The 15,864-nt window shown below is 36.1% G+C and overlaps 1 protein-coding gene across 1 annotated transcript in view; it reads right to left on the bottom strand.

The window, feature by feature from the left end:
- The window catches only part of LOC149791500 (uncharacterized), a 125,570-nt gene extending 109,959 nt beyond the window's left edge, over positions 1-15,611 (bottom strand). The window contains exon 1 of the mRNA XM_089969436.1: positions 15,274-15,611. The gene's annotated coding sequence lies outside the window, so the exon portion shown is untranslated. The remainder of the gene's footprint in view (positions 1-15,273) is intronic.
- Positions 15,612-15,864: the final 253 nt, after the last annotated feature.

Raw genomic sequence — 15,864 nt, 5'->3', positions numbered from 1 at the left:
GTGTTAAAAATGACGCTCAAATCAACAACAACGAACTCTGGTTAACCGTTCGCAGGATTTTTGCTTGCCGCTACCATGTCCATTTTGTGCTTGATTTTTGCTTCTTTTGGCAGGAACGTCAAGCTATATGATGGACCCTCGAGCATTTAGACGCGATATCCTTTTCATTTGAATGAAGCGATAATTTGATTCCTATGCTCTATGTTAAAGAATGCTGCTGTCAGCTTTTCTTTAAATGATAAAATCGAAGAAAACCAGGTGATAACATAATGATCGCGCAACATCAAGGAAACGCGCTAAGACAAGTAATGGAAAAGACACCGGTTGAAATAATGCATAGTTTACTTCTATATTTTTTAAAGAAAAACTAAATCAGATGATTCCAAGTTTCAGATTTACAATGTTCAGGTAAATTTAAAAGTATCAAGGACTGTTCGGTTTATCTATAGTATGCACTACTCTTGTAGCGGTTCGTATCCATATAAATTTACATCTAAGATCGGACTGTGATGATCATAGCCTACCAGTATGACATAAGGGACGCATGTGCATGATAATAGCCGCCGGCCAGATCCAGACCGCTTCTTAGTTTTATCGCCTTATTTAAATCATTGGGTGTATCATTATAATCGCTTTTTTGGCCCGCGCCATTGAAGTTACACATATCATCTCGAAAGACAGTTGCAGACGACCATTAAACTATCCATGTATTGATCGCCGTGATCATATTTAGATCCAGACAATACAGATTCGCGCTCCATTTAATCCCATCCATGTGTTTAAGCTCGTATTTTAGTTTGCACCAACATGTACATCATTTTATCTTTAGTCACGCACACAAACTCCAAATCATAAGGCGCAATGGGAACGGTTGCCATATCTTTCAAAAGCATATAAAGATCTGGCATGTTTATGATGTCTTTCGAAGAGTAAGATGGAGTCGATACATAACTGATAGAAAAAAGGGGGGAAAAGAGATGGACAAAGAAATGTGATAATTAAACAGATAGGTTGTTTACATATCTGGTAGAAAGACTGCAGCACTAAATAGAATGTAAGTAGCGGGATAGGTAAGTGAGTTGTCGGGTGGACGGATTAGAAAGCTGGTAGACGTATGGATTCATCTGGTAGACATATGGATCCATTTGGTAGACGTATGGATCCATTTGATAGACGTATGAATCCATTTGATGGACGTATGGATCCATTTGGTAGACGTGTTGACCCATTTGGTACACGTTTGGATTCATCTGGTAGACCTATGTATCCATTTGGTAGACGCATGAATCCATTTGGTACACGTATGGATCCATTTCATGGAAGTATGAATCCATTTGATGGACGTATGGATTCATTTGGTAGACGTATAGATCCATTTGGTAGACGCATGAATCCATTTGGTAGACGTATGGATCCATTTGGTAGACGTATGGATCCATTTCATGGAAGTATGAATCCATTTGATGGACGTATGGATCCATTTGGTAGACGCATGAATCCATCTGGTAGACGTATGTGTCCATTTGATAGACGTATGTATCCATTTGGTAGACGTATGAATCCATTTGATGGACGTATATATCCATTTGGTAGACGTGTTAACCCATTTGGTAGACCTATGGATCCATTTGGTGGACGCATGAATCCATTTGGTAGACGTATGAACCCAATTGATGGATGTATGGATCGATTAGGTAGAGAATGAACGTTAATGTATAAATGAATGCAAAGGCGGATGACTGATATAACTTGAGATGTTTCTAAACATGGGTGAACAATTGGATAGATACTTCGTGTTCCAACATAAGCTGATGTTCGTTTCTTTCAACTTTGTGCACCAGAGGGATCAACTATATATGTGCTCTGCTTGATGTCACGCTCTAGGAAGCAAGCTTTCATTTACTAAGTTTCTGAAAGGTTTCGAAGAATTTGGAACCGGTATCATCCAACTACGTCTGACAGTGAAGACAAAGAATGCTACATGACGAAATCATGAATTCCTTTCTCTGTGTGTGTGTGGGGGGGGGGGGGCGCGCTTTATTACCTTCCCAAAATTTGAAGTGTTTATCGGTTTGTAAATTAGTTGTATATTTGAAATACAACTAAACATATTTTACGCATGCATATAGTATATGTGTTTATACATTTCCAAAAGTGTGCCTAATATAACATTACTCAAGCAGCAGTGAGCACCTCGTTTTGGAATTTCGAGATTTTGCTAGATAACGAGAGATCATTATTTTCTTATATTGGGAAACTGGTCTATTCGTCCGTTTATGAAGGACCTTGCAAATTAGGTCACATTGTTATGATATATTCTGAGCCAGGCCAAGGTGGACAATGCTTCTATTTATCCGTGAATACGTACTGATGATTCTGACTACACATTATGTTGTTGATGTTAAGGAACAAAATAAACCTGAACAGAAACCTTATTCGACTTATACTATACAGTTTCTCATCCATAAGAATGAAGGAAAATATGAACAAAAATAATAGAAATATAAATAAAAATATACATAAGCATATAAGTATATACGTAATGAATGATATATCTTAATAAAAAGATAATATGTATTACTCATGTACAACATTCTTTATTTGACATATCATTTGAGATTGAACTTAACAAACAATTAGAGTAAACTCATTGCAATGTGATACGTTTCACACACACACACACACACACACATATATATATATATATATATATATATATATATATATATATATATATATATATATATATATAATAAATCATTTCTTAAGTCGAAAGCTTCGTGGACGTATTTTACCAGTTTTATCATATTATTTCGTTCTTTAACTTGTTTCAGTTCTACAAATTTGAAATGATAATCTCAATATAAGAAAATTAGTTTTTTAAATGAAGTGTTTAAGGTATATATAGCTGACACGGTTATTAGTTTGAGTTGAGAATGTTAATTGAGCTGTTGGTTTTCAGTGCTTCAGATGCAAGGCTTTCATGAATTATGCACTATAAAATACAGTATTCTAACATTATGGGCCATTGCTTAATTTATTTTATCGGGGATGACATGTTAACATAACTTTTTCTTAACTTACAGTATTGTCTCTTAAAAGACATAAGGTGGTAAAATAAAGTCATTATGCTATATGATTTTACAGTATCATTGCCTGAATGTTCGTTCGTATGTCTGTCCTTTCGGTCTGAATTCCTCGTAAAGCACATGGCTATGTTTAAAAGCTAGACTTCAACCATTTTCAGCTGAGAAGCCGCGATGGTCGATGGCTCAGAAATTAGTCAGTCGAACTCACGACCACACGGATGCGCAACCAAATCCGGCCCAGTTCAAGCCTGGTTGGCCACCATGCGATGTTTCTAGTATAGCATTTTACTCCAATTGAAACGACAAGATATAGACTTTAATGTGATGATGTGCAGTGAAACAAAACAACCAAACATGTTTTAAACATATGAAAGAAGGGTATCCTATTTAGATATATATCGTGTCATCAAACTAAATACTAATGGGTTACGACAAGTGACACTTTCGAGTATCTAGTCAGTATTTTATTCATGAAGTCATCAAGAACGCAATATACACTTTGTGTGACGTACTTCAGGTTAGGACCCTTGGGTCATAATACATCAAGTGGAATTCGAGGCGAGTGAGTTGAGCAGGCTATAAAAAAAATAATTTAAAACTTAGGCAAAGTGAGGAAAATCGCGGAAATTTTCTATTGCTAATTAATGAATATGATCTAACCAAGGCTTGGCGTGACAATGACACTTGCTGTCTGTAAAATAAAAAGCAACGTAATCACGGGACTAAATTAGTTCTCACATGATGGGGCCATGTGCATACTAGCACAACAACAGCCGGCAATTCAAATATGCGATTCTGTATTGACCACATAGACCGTAGAGATGTGAAAACAACTGTGCAAAATAACTTCAATTTACATAATGAAGAACGTGATACACTTGCTCGTTAATTGCACCACTATTAAAACTCGCCAAATTCTGCAAGTCTCGTGTCCATTTGTAATCAGCGGGAGAAGTATTACTTTTTTTCTTGTCTACCACACAGATAGTGTTTTCTGGTAATCTTTAAAAACACTATGACGAGGTATCAAAGTTTGATTGCTCTTTATATATTTTGTTGTTGCATTATTACGTTTTATCTTGTAGTTCTTACATCTGTCAATATAATCTCTGATAATACCGATCCTGAATTGTTATATGTTTTGAAACTTTTTAATTTCAATCCCATTTTCATTGTAAAACAAAAAGGGGCCATGCATTGTTGATATGGATGTGGTGAAGGTAGGAATAAAAAGCTAAACATAACTTGCAGCCCTTCATTTCTTACTTTAATGTTGCATGATTTGACGTATTTCTAAGTCGGAACAACCCCAAAAGGAATAAAAGCAGCCTTGCTAAATTTACGGGGACAAAATTAAAATTAACAAATCATATGCTCAAAAAACACACAATTAACTTTCAAGAAATAAACCTATCAAAAGTAAATGTCACTTACATTTTGATTAGGAAATGAATTCGGAGGCGATTTTTTATTGTGACAAGTTCGAGGTTGGGAATGATAGCAATATACGTAACTGTGACAATTTCGAGGTTGGGGATATTAGGGAGATACGTACCAGTAACAAGTTCTAGGATGGGAATGATAGTGATATACGTAACTGTGACCAGTTCGAGGTTGGGGACGATATGGGTATATTTTACTGTGACAAGTTCGATGATTGGGACGATATGGGTATATTTTACTGTGACAAGTTCGATGATTGGGACGATAGAGGTATATTTTACTGTGACAAGTTCGATGATTGGGACGATAGAGGTATATTTTACTGTGACAAGTTCGATGATTGGGACGATATGGGTATATTTTACTGTGACAAGTTCGATGATTGGGACGATATGGGTATATTTTACTGTGACAAGTTCGATGATTGGGACGATAGGGATATATTTTACTGTGACAAGTTCGATGACTGAGACGATAGGGGTATATTTTACTGATACAAGTTCGATGATTGGGACGATAGGGGTATATTTTACTGTGACAAGTTCGATGATTGGGACGATAGGGGTATATTTTAATGTGACAAGTTCGAGAATTGGGATGATAGGGAGATTCCTAACTGAAAAATTCGAGGTTTGGGATGATAGCGATATACATAACTGAAACGTTGGAGGTTGGGAATGATATCGATATACATTACTATGACAAGTTCGAGGTTTGGGATGATAGCGATATACATAACTGAAATGTTCTAGGTTGGGGATGATAGCGATATACTGTGACAAATTCGAGGTTGGGAATGATAGTGATATACGTAACTAAGACAAGGTTTGGTATATTGTCTTAATGGACAACATCGTATGAAGGTTATTTAGTGCAGACGTAATTTAAGTAAAATGCCTGGCACAGGCACGCACTGTAGTTGCGCCTCAGTATGATTCAGTGGTAGATTTCTAACCCGCACCCTTCTGGTCGAGAGCCCATCCCTCTAACCACTGAACCACAATGACTGTCTAACATGCTTAAAGATTATGGTTTCACACCATATTTGGTTAGACTGATTGATCAATCACTTGATTTACTTGACTGATTGATTTATCTTGATTGATTGATCTTATTTGAATGAATTATATATTGATTTGCCATTGCATCTATTAACATTTTTAATGATCAGTTATAAATGGTGAAATGTCCAAATGAGCAAAACAAAGCAACTCACCAACTTGGTTACATAATTTAAAAAAAAAACTGATAAGCGTTAATTAGCAATAGTCCTGTGCATTATCAACACAAAGGAATCGCTCATACTAAATACATCTCTACATGATTATTCTTTTTCCTTTCTATTACTCTGAGATTTCTGTGGCTTAGGAATAGTATCGCTCAGTTTGCCGACTAGTGATTGCAGAAAGGAATTCGACCGATCCGGTGACCTAGTGGTTAGAGCGTCCGCCTCGGAAGCGGGAGGTCGTGGGTTCGAACACCGGCCGGGTCATACCAAAGAATTACAAAAATGGTACTATCAGCTGCCTCGCTAGGCGTCAGCATTAAGAGGTTAGTGTTAGGACTGGTCGGCTTGGTGTCAGGATTATGTGACAGGGTGGGACATCATGTTACATATCTGCGGGGGGCCCCGAGTGGCCGAGTGGTCTAAAGCGCTCTCCGTTACGGATCACTGCCAGTGTGGATATGTGAGAAAGCTTGCCAGGAGCTTCTCGAGGGTCGGTGTTTTTTTCCGGGGATTTCCCGGGTTCTTCCTCCACCATTAATACTGGCCGCCATATATAGCCTATCGTGTGCTGAAAAATGGCGTTAAACCCTACAACAACAACAACAGCAAAAACAATTCTGCGGCATGATGCCCCAGTGCTAGATATTAATATAAACTGCCACACTGCATACATCGTAGCGAATCTAACAAATTGTTAAAGCTACGTTAAACATCTTAATCACACACACTCATTATTTACGTTTATGTTATATGAGTTTTTAATTTCAAAATTGTCTTATTTGTTAAAAATGTAAATTCTTAATGCGACATGAAACTTCGGCATACTAAACAAAGAAAACAAAAAACGGCGCAACGGTTGAGGTTGAGAGAATGGGTATATTAATTTGCCAAATAAGTCAAACCTGGCTTGAAAGCAAGTGTAGAAGGCAAAGTATTTTTTATTAATGAAAATCGTTAATGATGCTTAGAAGTTACGTTTCCTATTTATGGAGCAGGAGTATTTATTGAATGATAATTTCTTTACTGAAGGTAAGTACAGAGGAACGTTTGGGCGGATTGGGGGTGAGTGGGCAGATCGTTTAATGAGTCAATAAGTTTTGATCTCGAATGGTATCGATCGAATTCTTCAGATTATAAGAGATTGTGTTTCGCAATCAAGGTCGAAGTAAATCATTTATTTCATCGGGAGACTGGTTGTTGATAATTTTATAATTATCGCAGATGTATTTTATGTTTCGTCTTTCTGTGAGAGCAGTCCGTCCGGCTTCAAACTAAAGTGCTTTCCTGTTATCGATTGTGTTAGTCCAGAAACTTTTTGTTTGATTAATGGCAATGATGGAACACTTTAGTTAACTAGAAAAACTACTATTTCTTTCAAACTTTAGCGATTATTTCCAACACCGTTCGCCACTATCTGGTCAAACAAATATCAACTAGTTACAATAGCCTTGCACAATTTATAATCTTACTTTCTGTTTGTTATTTGGCATTGCGTTTATTATGTCAATAAATATAAAATGTTAGTCCCATGCAATACATTGATGAAGTGTTTTATGACATCTTCCGCAAGACAGTTTAATATCTGGTCGGTCAGATATGTTATCAATTAAATTTGAGGTGTGTTTGAAAACGTTTTTACTTGTATTGTATAGTACTGCTTTCATATGTACACACAGATGCAGATTTACAACTTTAATATGATCTAGAAACGTATTTCAATTTTGGCCAGCCCATAAATTTAACTGTAAAGATAACGACGCCAACTCATTAGCATAACACCTAGAATGTTTTAGGCGAGTGTTTACCAAGCCTAAAATAGTATAACTTGTTAACTGGTACATAAAATCTCATTTAAAAAAAATTAAAAACGGTTGAAACTACCACAATTTTAATTTTTATATGATACATAGTGCAATGCCGGGTCAGGTCTTGTGTCGGGATGGAAGTTTTCCGAAATTTCAAAAGGGCCTTGCCTTTCGTTAAATGGGCAGCAAATCAAGTATCTGTGTCTATTTACTAAAAGTGACAATGATGCCAATTAAACGTGCACAAGAACAGGACGATGGTCAAATTTTCAAGTAACATGTAACTATACGTTTGTGTCTACTTTCTATTTATTTTTGGCCGGGTTGAGTGGGTGGCATCAGTCGGCGAGATAACGGACATTATGCCTATATGCCCGCCAATTGTTCATATTATCGGTGCCTGTCAGACCTCTCTCACGTCGGAGATATTTATTTTAATCAAAATGCCAAATACATTTGGCAGCAATATGGGTTATGCATATAGGTACCGGTACCTTAACGATTTACTGACAAACATCGTTACGTTAATTTGACCCTGGGTCCATATCGCTAGAGGTGCCCTGGGTGGCCGGGTTGACTAAGGCGCTCACGTTGAGTGGGTTCGAGTCTCCACTGGGCCAACGTGGGTGTGTGAGAAAGCTTACCGTGGAGCGATGAATCTTCCCAGGGATTTTTCCAGATAGACTTGTCTCAGTGTATCTTGTGCTGAAAAGTGGAGTTAAACCGACGGAACTAATCCATACGTTATCTTTAGAGGACAGTAGTGACGGAATTTTTATATTATACAACACACATACACAACAACAGCAACAACAACCTAAATACTCGCTCAATTTCAAAATGTTGTCGTCAACACATTTCTAAAACAGCAGATGTGCATTTATCAAACGACATGAAGATTCGATCATATCCGCGTCTTAATTGGTAGTGCCTTTATAGATTATTAAAATTCGAATGCATGTTCAATTCAAACTTGTCCATTTCTAAACTTTGTATAAAAGCTGATACTAGTTCATGTTAGCCATGTTAAATTTCAACATATATGATTTATTCCTATTCATTTCGTTCAATGCAAGTATGGTATTTGAGTTTACAAATAACATGCAACGTTTTTCACGGACCGTTTAGAAATTTCTGAAAACAGGATCTGAAGTACAATAGCATATTTCTATCATGTTACTGGATACTTAAAGGACAATACATTTGTGTCATTTTGATACTTTTAAAAGCAACAAAATGTCGTTAACAAATGATGCATTTATAGCAGTGTTTTTCCTGTCGTACTCCACCTGGATCCCCTCATTTGGTGCGATTGATAACTCTTTTCGGTCAGGGTCACCACGCACTTAAACAACTGAAATTACTATAATAAAATCTACAAAACGGTATTGAGTTACTCAGAAGAATCCTTTACCAATATCCCAAGAACAATAGATAAGAACACGATATGGTTAAATTGAAAAATAAGGCCATACACTTATTGATTTTTTGGAAGGTTAAATACTAGGTTTCACCTCATTCGAAAAAGAGGTAACCTAACTCTAAGTGTCCTACACATCTAATCAAGACCTTAACCGTCTTAACACACCTGACCGTACCTGTCCTAAACGCAGTTTCAACTGCCACGTCCGTGCAACAAACTTACAGAGAACTCTAATGAAATCATGAGATAATTTTAAAAAGAACAACAATTTTACGAATCAATATAACAAGTGCATTTGGTTCGCGACAAAGAATCTTCTTTAAATGCCTCAGCAGTTTTTTTCCACAAACTTTTCGGTGGGACATTCCATGGCTGTTAAATAATATAGGAACGCACAGGGATAATGGCATTGATTGTATCGCACATTCACAGCTGATAGAAACAAAAACTATCGATTCAAGAGAAGGGAATTGTGTTATAGTATAAGTATGACATTTAAAACATATGCCCTTTAAATATGTAGATAATTCAATTGACTGCTTAAATAACTGGTTTAAAAAAAAAATAGGCGATTGATTACTACAAAAATTATGACAATAATGATTTTTGATAGGATGTTGTATAACTATGAATTTTATTGGACGTTGTATTACCATGATTTTTGATGGAACATTGTATTACAATGATTTTGATAGGACGTTGTATTACCATCAATAACCTAGCAATCATAGTCATCACCGTATATGTCCTCGTCTTCTTAATCACCATCATCATCGTTGTCCTCGTCGTCCTCGTCGCTGTCATCATGATGATGATGATGATCATCATCATCATCATGTAATCAAGTATAAACTGAACTGTACGGTTACGAAAATCATTAGAACTGTACGAACTTGATTCAGAACTAAAATTTACATAAAATAAGTTGTCGTGGTGCTGACTGCATTGAGCGATTAAGGGTATACCAGCACATGTTACCATCATACATTTTACTAATAATATCATGTTTAGTTGTAAATAAGTATCGGTTACACGGGACTGATCTGTGCACGTCAAGCACTCATGGTCGATGTTAATTTACAGCGGTTGGAAAAGTTCGCAACACTTTAGTACAGATATACTCTAATTGTATATGAGATTTCGATATGACTTATAAGAGTACGTTCCTTTTATAACTTGGTGTTCCTTTCTGACTTAATAGAAATTTCTAGATCCGATATTTTTTCAAACAAATATATATATTTTAAAACGAAAATTCCCCAATTAAGATAACCACGTTTCCACGTTTAGAGTATATTAATGATGCTATTGAATACTTGCAGATAACCTTATATAAAATATTCATTAATTATTTCAACACTTAGTAAAATATAACAATATAGATCAACACGTGTGTCATACGTAACCACATGGTCATAAAATAAAGATACGTTTTAACGTAGGGGCCCTGAGTGGCCGAGTGATCTAAAGCGCTCTCCGTTACGGATCACTGTCATCTCACATATGTCTGCGTGGGTTCGAGTCTCGCATTCAGCCATTGTGGGTATGTGAGAAAGCTTGCCAGTTGCTTGTCTTGGGTCGATGGTTCTTTCAGGGGTTTTCCCGGGTTCTTCCTCCACCATTAATACTGGCCGCCATGTATAGCCTATCCTGTGCTGAAAAATGGCGTTAAACCCTACAACAACTACAACATTTTAACGTGTTTACATATATCACGTAAATTCCTTTTCCGTCCGTACCGACATCATTAACCGATAACGTTATTGATAGCTAGCAATTGAGTGTCATAATAAAAGATCTGCAGTAGTTTGTATTTATTATATTTTAACTTTCTCCCGAATAATGTGAGCCATTTTGTACAAATCATCTCGATCACAGCCACCTCACCTCCGTCCGCGTGGATTCGAGTCAGGGATTCAGCCAATGTAGGCATATGAGAAAGCTTGTCACTAACTTTCTGTTCTTAGCGGGTTTTCCCAGGTTATTCTTCCACCGGTTATACTGGCCGCCATGTATGCATAGCCTATCGTCTGCTGAAAATGGCGTTAACTTCACAACAACAACAACAATAACTAATTATCTGAATATATTTAATCCATCCAAAAAGAAATAGCATTAGGTAAATATATCTTACTATGCCTGCTGATGCGTTTATTACTATATGGAGTGAACGTTATATATACATATATATATATATATATATATATATATATATATATATATATATATATATATATATATATATATATATATATATATATATATATATATTGATAACAAAAAAAGCCTGCAAACTTCGATATCAAAATGCACTTGCCGATCATATAAGTGTAAAGGAAAACAAACACGTGTTTATCAAACCCTCGAGGGGCCCCGAGTGGCCGAGTGGTCTAAAGCGCTCTCCGTTACGGATCACTGCCATCTCACCTCTGTCTGCGTGGGTTCGAGTCTAGGATTCAGCCAATGTGGGTATGTGAGAAAGCTTGCCAGTAGCTTCTCGTGGGTCGGTGGTTCTTTCCGGGGTTTTTCCGGGTTCTTCCTCCACCATTAATACTGGCTGCCATGTATAGCCTATCTTGTGCTGAAAAATGGCGTTAAACCCCACAACAACAACAACAACAACAAACCCTCGAATTATTTCACAAATTTAGGGATCAGCCACCTGCGTCTCCTACGAAACGTATTACCCTCAAAGCTTAAACAGCATAGACAAAGGAATATGTAATAATAAAATTTAATTTGAATCTAGATTATTAGTTGGTTGGTCAGATTCGTCGTTTACAAGGTGACCGCTGTGCTTCAGTTGGTAGAGCATCCGACTCGTAATCCATCGGTTGCGGAATCATTAGCTGTTCAGCACAGCCACAATGTCAGCCTCGAGTATTCATTGGGCGAGGGAAAATGACAAACTATCCAATGCACAGCTAGATTTCAAGATGGGAGTGAAAACCACTGACGCTATTTTTGTTTTACATTGCTTGATTAATAAGTTGTTGTTGTTGTGGGGCTTAACGCCTTTTTTCAGCACACGCTAGGCTATACATGGCGGCCAGTATTAATGGTGGAGGAAGAACACGGGAAATCCCCAGAAAGAACCACCGACCCACGAGAAGCTACTGGCAAGCTTTCTTACGTACCCGCATTGATTAATAAGTATTTGTGTCAGGGCAAAATGTCATATGCAGTGTTTATTGATTTTAAAAAGGCATGTGAAATTGTCTACAGAAATATTTTATGGCTAAAGGTTTATAGACAATGTGTAAATGGCAAAATGTTAAATGTTCTTCGTTCTATGTGCAGTTTACTTAAATCGTATGTTTCAAACTGGAGAATTTGATGTGCATTTCTTGTGTATGGAGTATTTGTTATACGACATTAAGTGTTATCACTGGTACTATTTTCGTTACTTATTGAAGATCTTGTAACATCATTACATTGCGGAATATGTCTGCATAGAGTTGCACGAGGTGTCTTTATTTATTACTTACGGCGATTTATTTTTATTTTCAGGAAATATTGAAGGTCTATAACAGTTCATCAACAATTTGCAAGACAAATGTAATAATTGAAATCTAAATATTAGCCTTGATAAAACTAAAGATATTGACTTTAGAAAAGGTGAAAGGCAAAACGCGCTTACGAAAATATCCGAGGGTGAAATTGAGGTGGTAAATTTTAAATGCCTTGACTTTCTTTTCTCGAGCGATAGAAAATTATCTAAAGCTCAACAACCAGTGCCTGATAAAGCTGTAAAGGCAATTAATATGCTTGTCTCTAATATGAAAATATAAATGTTACTTATTTTTTATTGAATGTTTGAAACTTTTTATATTATGATGTTTCGATGTTAAATTACTCATCAGATGTTTTGTTTTTTTTTTACCAAGTTTACGCCATTGAAAGTGTACAGCAAAGATTTGCTCAATGTTCAAATATCTATTTCTGAGGCTGGTGTATGCGGTAAACGTGGAATAATCCCAATTAAATACTCAAGGCTGTCTAAGTTAGTTAAACATTGGTTTAGACTTCAAAATTCTGCAGTTATGTGCTGAAAATGAATCAAATAATAGTTTCAACTGGGTTGTACTCTTAAAAGAGACGTTTGAAAGCATTGGTTTTGGTGAAGTGTTGATACATTGCTCCAAATTGATACCAATTTGTTTTTAAATAAAGTGTTACATATGCTTTTCTATCAGATTAGTATAACAAATTATACAATTCTATCAAACACTAGACCTTGCGTAACCATAAACATTGATGATATTTGACAAAACTCCGAGTGCATGTCCGTAATATGAGAATTGAAACTTAGTGATATGAAAGCAACAGAATCGCTAAAAGTACAACATATTGCATGATCCGTGCCAACCGTGTTTTTGAAGATGAATATCATTTTATTTTAGTATGTCGCATGTATACTAGCTTGCGACTAAACCTAATTCGAAAGTACTTCTGGAATAAAACCATGTATGCACAGGTATAGTGAATTATGAACTTCTAGAAATAAGAATAATATGTTCACTAGCGAAATTTGTTTATGAAGTGTTTAAAATAAGAGATATATTTTATTATGACTAGATTAATTTATCACAAACATTGTGTTTATTTGTCCATCCTGTCCTTTTCAGCTCTTGACAATTACCACTTTGAGTTTCTGATTAAAGTTGTACATATATCATTGATAACCATGCAGTACTTGTAATTTGTGTTCTGTAAGTATAAAAATACTTATAATAATAACCTTTATAAATATTAAACTCATTTAACAGGCGAGTCTAATTACATACCGCACAGACCCAGCTTTCCCTCCGTATCATGCTCAGGCAAATCTGGGTCGATGTAGTTTACAATGAGAGATCAGTAGAAAGAACAACACAGGCTCTGATCTGCCAGCTCATTATGTGACAGCAGATCAGTCTCTGTGTTGTTTTGTAGATTGACTCCGCTTAAAACCGAGCACATACGTACTCACTGTGTTTCTTTTTAATGTGGTTATTCGATATATTTCTGGGAAGATATTAACATCTTTCAATTATATTGAATTGCTTAGTGCGTATTAATCATACTGTCAAGTGATACTTTGTGTAGGAGTTATTGTCCATCCCAAACCAGTGTTTACCACATGTGCAACATATTAGCATTGTGTGTAAAAGATACCTCACTAATGTGACATTTTAAATAAGGTTAAAGAACTAAGCTCAACAACCCTAAAACTTTGCATTTCATGTCAGCACAATCCTGTATATGTTTACTCTCATTTTCACGGTTCTACGTTAGTGTTAGGATATAGAATAGTTCCACATTTAGGCTAGAGAATGTGTGTGTGTGTGTGTGTGTGTGTGTGTCTGTGTGTGATTTGCATTTTTAACGTAATCATATCACTACGATGTCTGCAGTGTAGCAGTTTATGGTGATGTCTAAAACCCAGTCACATTATCATGACAACAGGCCGATCAGTCCTAACACTAACCTCCTAAAGCTGAGCGCCAAGCGAGGCGTCTGTTTTTACCAATTTTAGAAGTCTTAGTTATGACTCGGCCGGGATTCGACCTCCAGCTAGTTATGACTCGGCCGGGATTCGACCTCCCGCATCCGAGGCGGACGCTCTAACCACTAAACCACTGGAACGGTCGGCTACCGAACGTATTATTTTGCCATTTGTAGTATACAATAATTTTGTTATTGTCACCTATATCTGATATCAGGGCAAATAATTTTGAACCCTATTTTTCATGTTTTAAATATTTGTTCTATTTTTTAATAGAAAATATAATTATATTGATCGTTTAAGAAGTTCGTAATCACGTTTTTTTTATATTATTTTATTACCACTACAAAACATCGAGAAATGCTTTCAAGAACGATTCAGAAAAAAAGAAAACATAAATGTAATTATTGTGTTTTCATCTGTGTCGAATATTTCTTTTTGTCATTATTTGTTCCACTTTTTGTAAAGAAAATTTGTTTTTCTTTTGAAAATATAAACCTAGATTTGATGATTTAGTGAAAATGTTGGAACCTGTTAACTTGTTTCCCTTTTGTAAAGAGGGTATGAGCAAAACAGACTTTGTAAACCTGCAGACCACTGCTAATTCAATTGGCTGTTAATATTCATTTTCACGTTGTGATGAAGATATATTAGGTAAAATGAGAAAGGAAATACTCCCGTCAAGTGTTCAAATAAAAATTACTAGTTAAAAGCAAACATGTTACATAATATCTGTTTATCAAAATAAAGCTATGGGAAAGAACAATATACTTTGAATTAAATTAGGCACTTCTTACCTTGTTGTATTCCAAGCTTCCAAAAGGAAACTCTTAGCATGAAATCCAAATGGATTCAACACACATGTGCGTCTTATTTGTTATGTTCCCAAGAGTATCACTCAAAATTAATCCAAATTCGCTAAATTATTCCTTCCGTGGATTAAAATAACCAGATTGTGACTTGACGTACGTTAGCACTCGAAATATAATGACAATTTCTCAATTAAATTCAGCCGACTTGCCTTTTACACCCCGTCTCTAGAATACGTGTGAGTACGGGAATCGCTTTAAAACTATTGGCCAACTGAGTTCCACTCACTGGTTTAATAGTGTGGATCAGATCGTACAATGGGAGTAATTCCTACAGAGATTTTTAGAGGTAGCAAAGAATGTGACGATTGTGAACCAGTCTTTTCAGGGAATCACAATGATCCACTATTATTACTTTCAAGCCTAAAGCGATGTTGACGTGAAACTTGATCGAAAGAATGTCTGGAAAAGGTGTGTTGGAACAATATATACAGCCCGTATTATTAAAACTCATTGCGTAAACTTCTCCTAATACAGACATGTTATATATATAATCAGTTTCATTGACTGTGGAACGGC

The sequence above is a fragment of the Sinohyriopsis cumingii genome, chromosome 9 (assembly GCF_028554795.1).
Source record: "Sinohyriopsis cumingii isolate HCF-2022 chromosome 9, ASM2855479v2, whole genome shotgun sequence".
NCBI classification, from domain to species: domain Eukaryota; kingdom Metazoa; phylum Mollusca; class Bivalvia; order Unionida; family Unionidae; genus Sinohyriopsis; species Sinohyriopsis cumingii.
The sequence above is the reverse complement of the archived record's forward strand: the minus strand, read 5'-3'. Positions and strand labels throughout refer to the sequence as shown.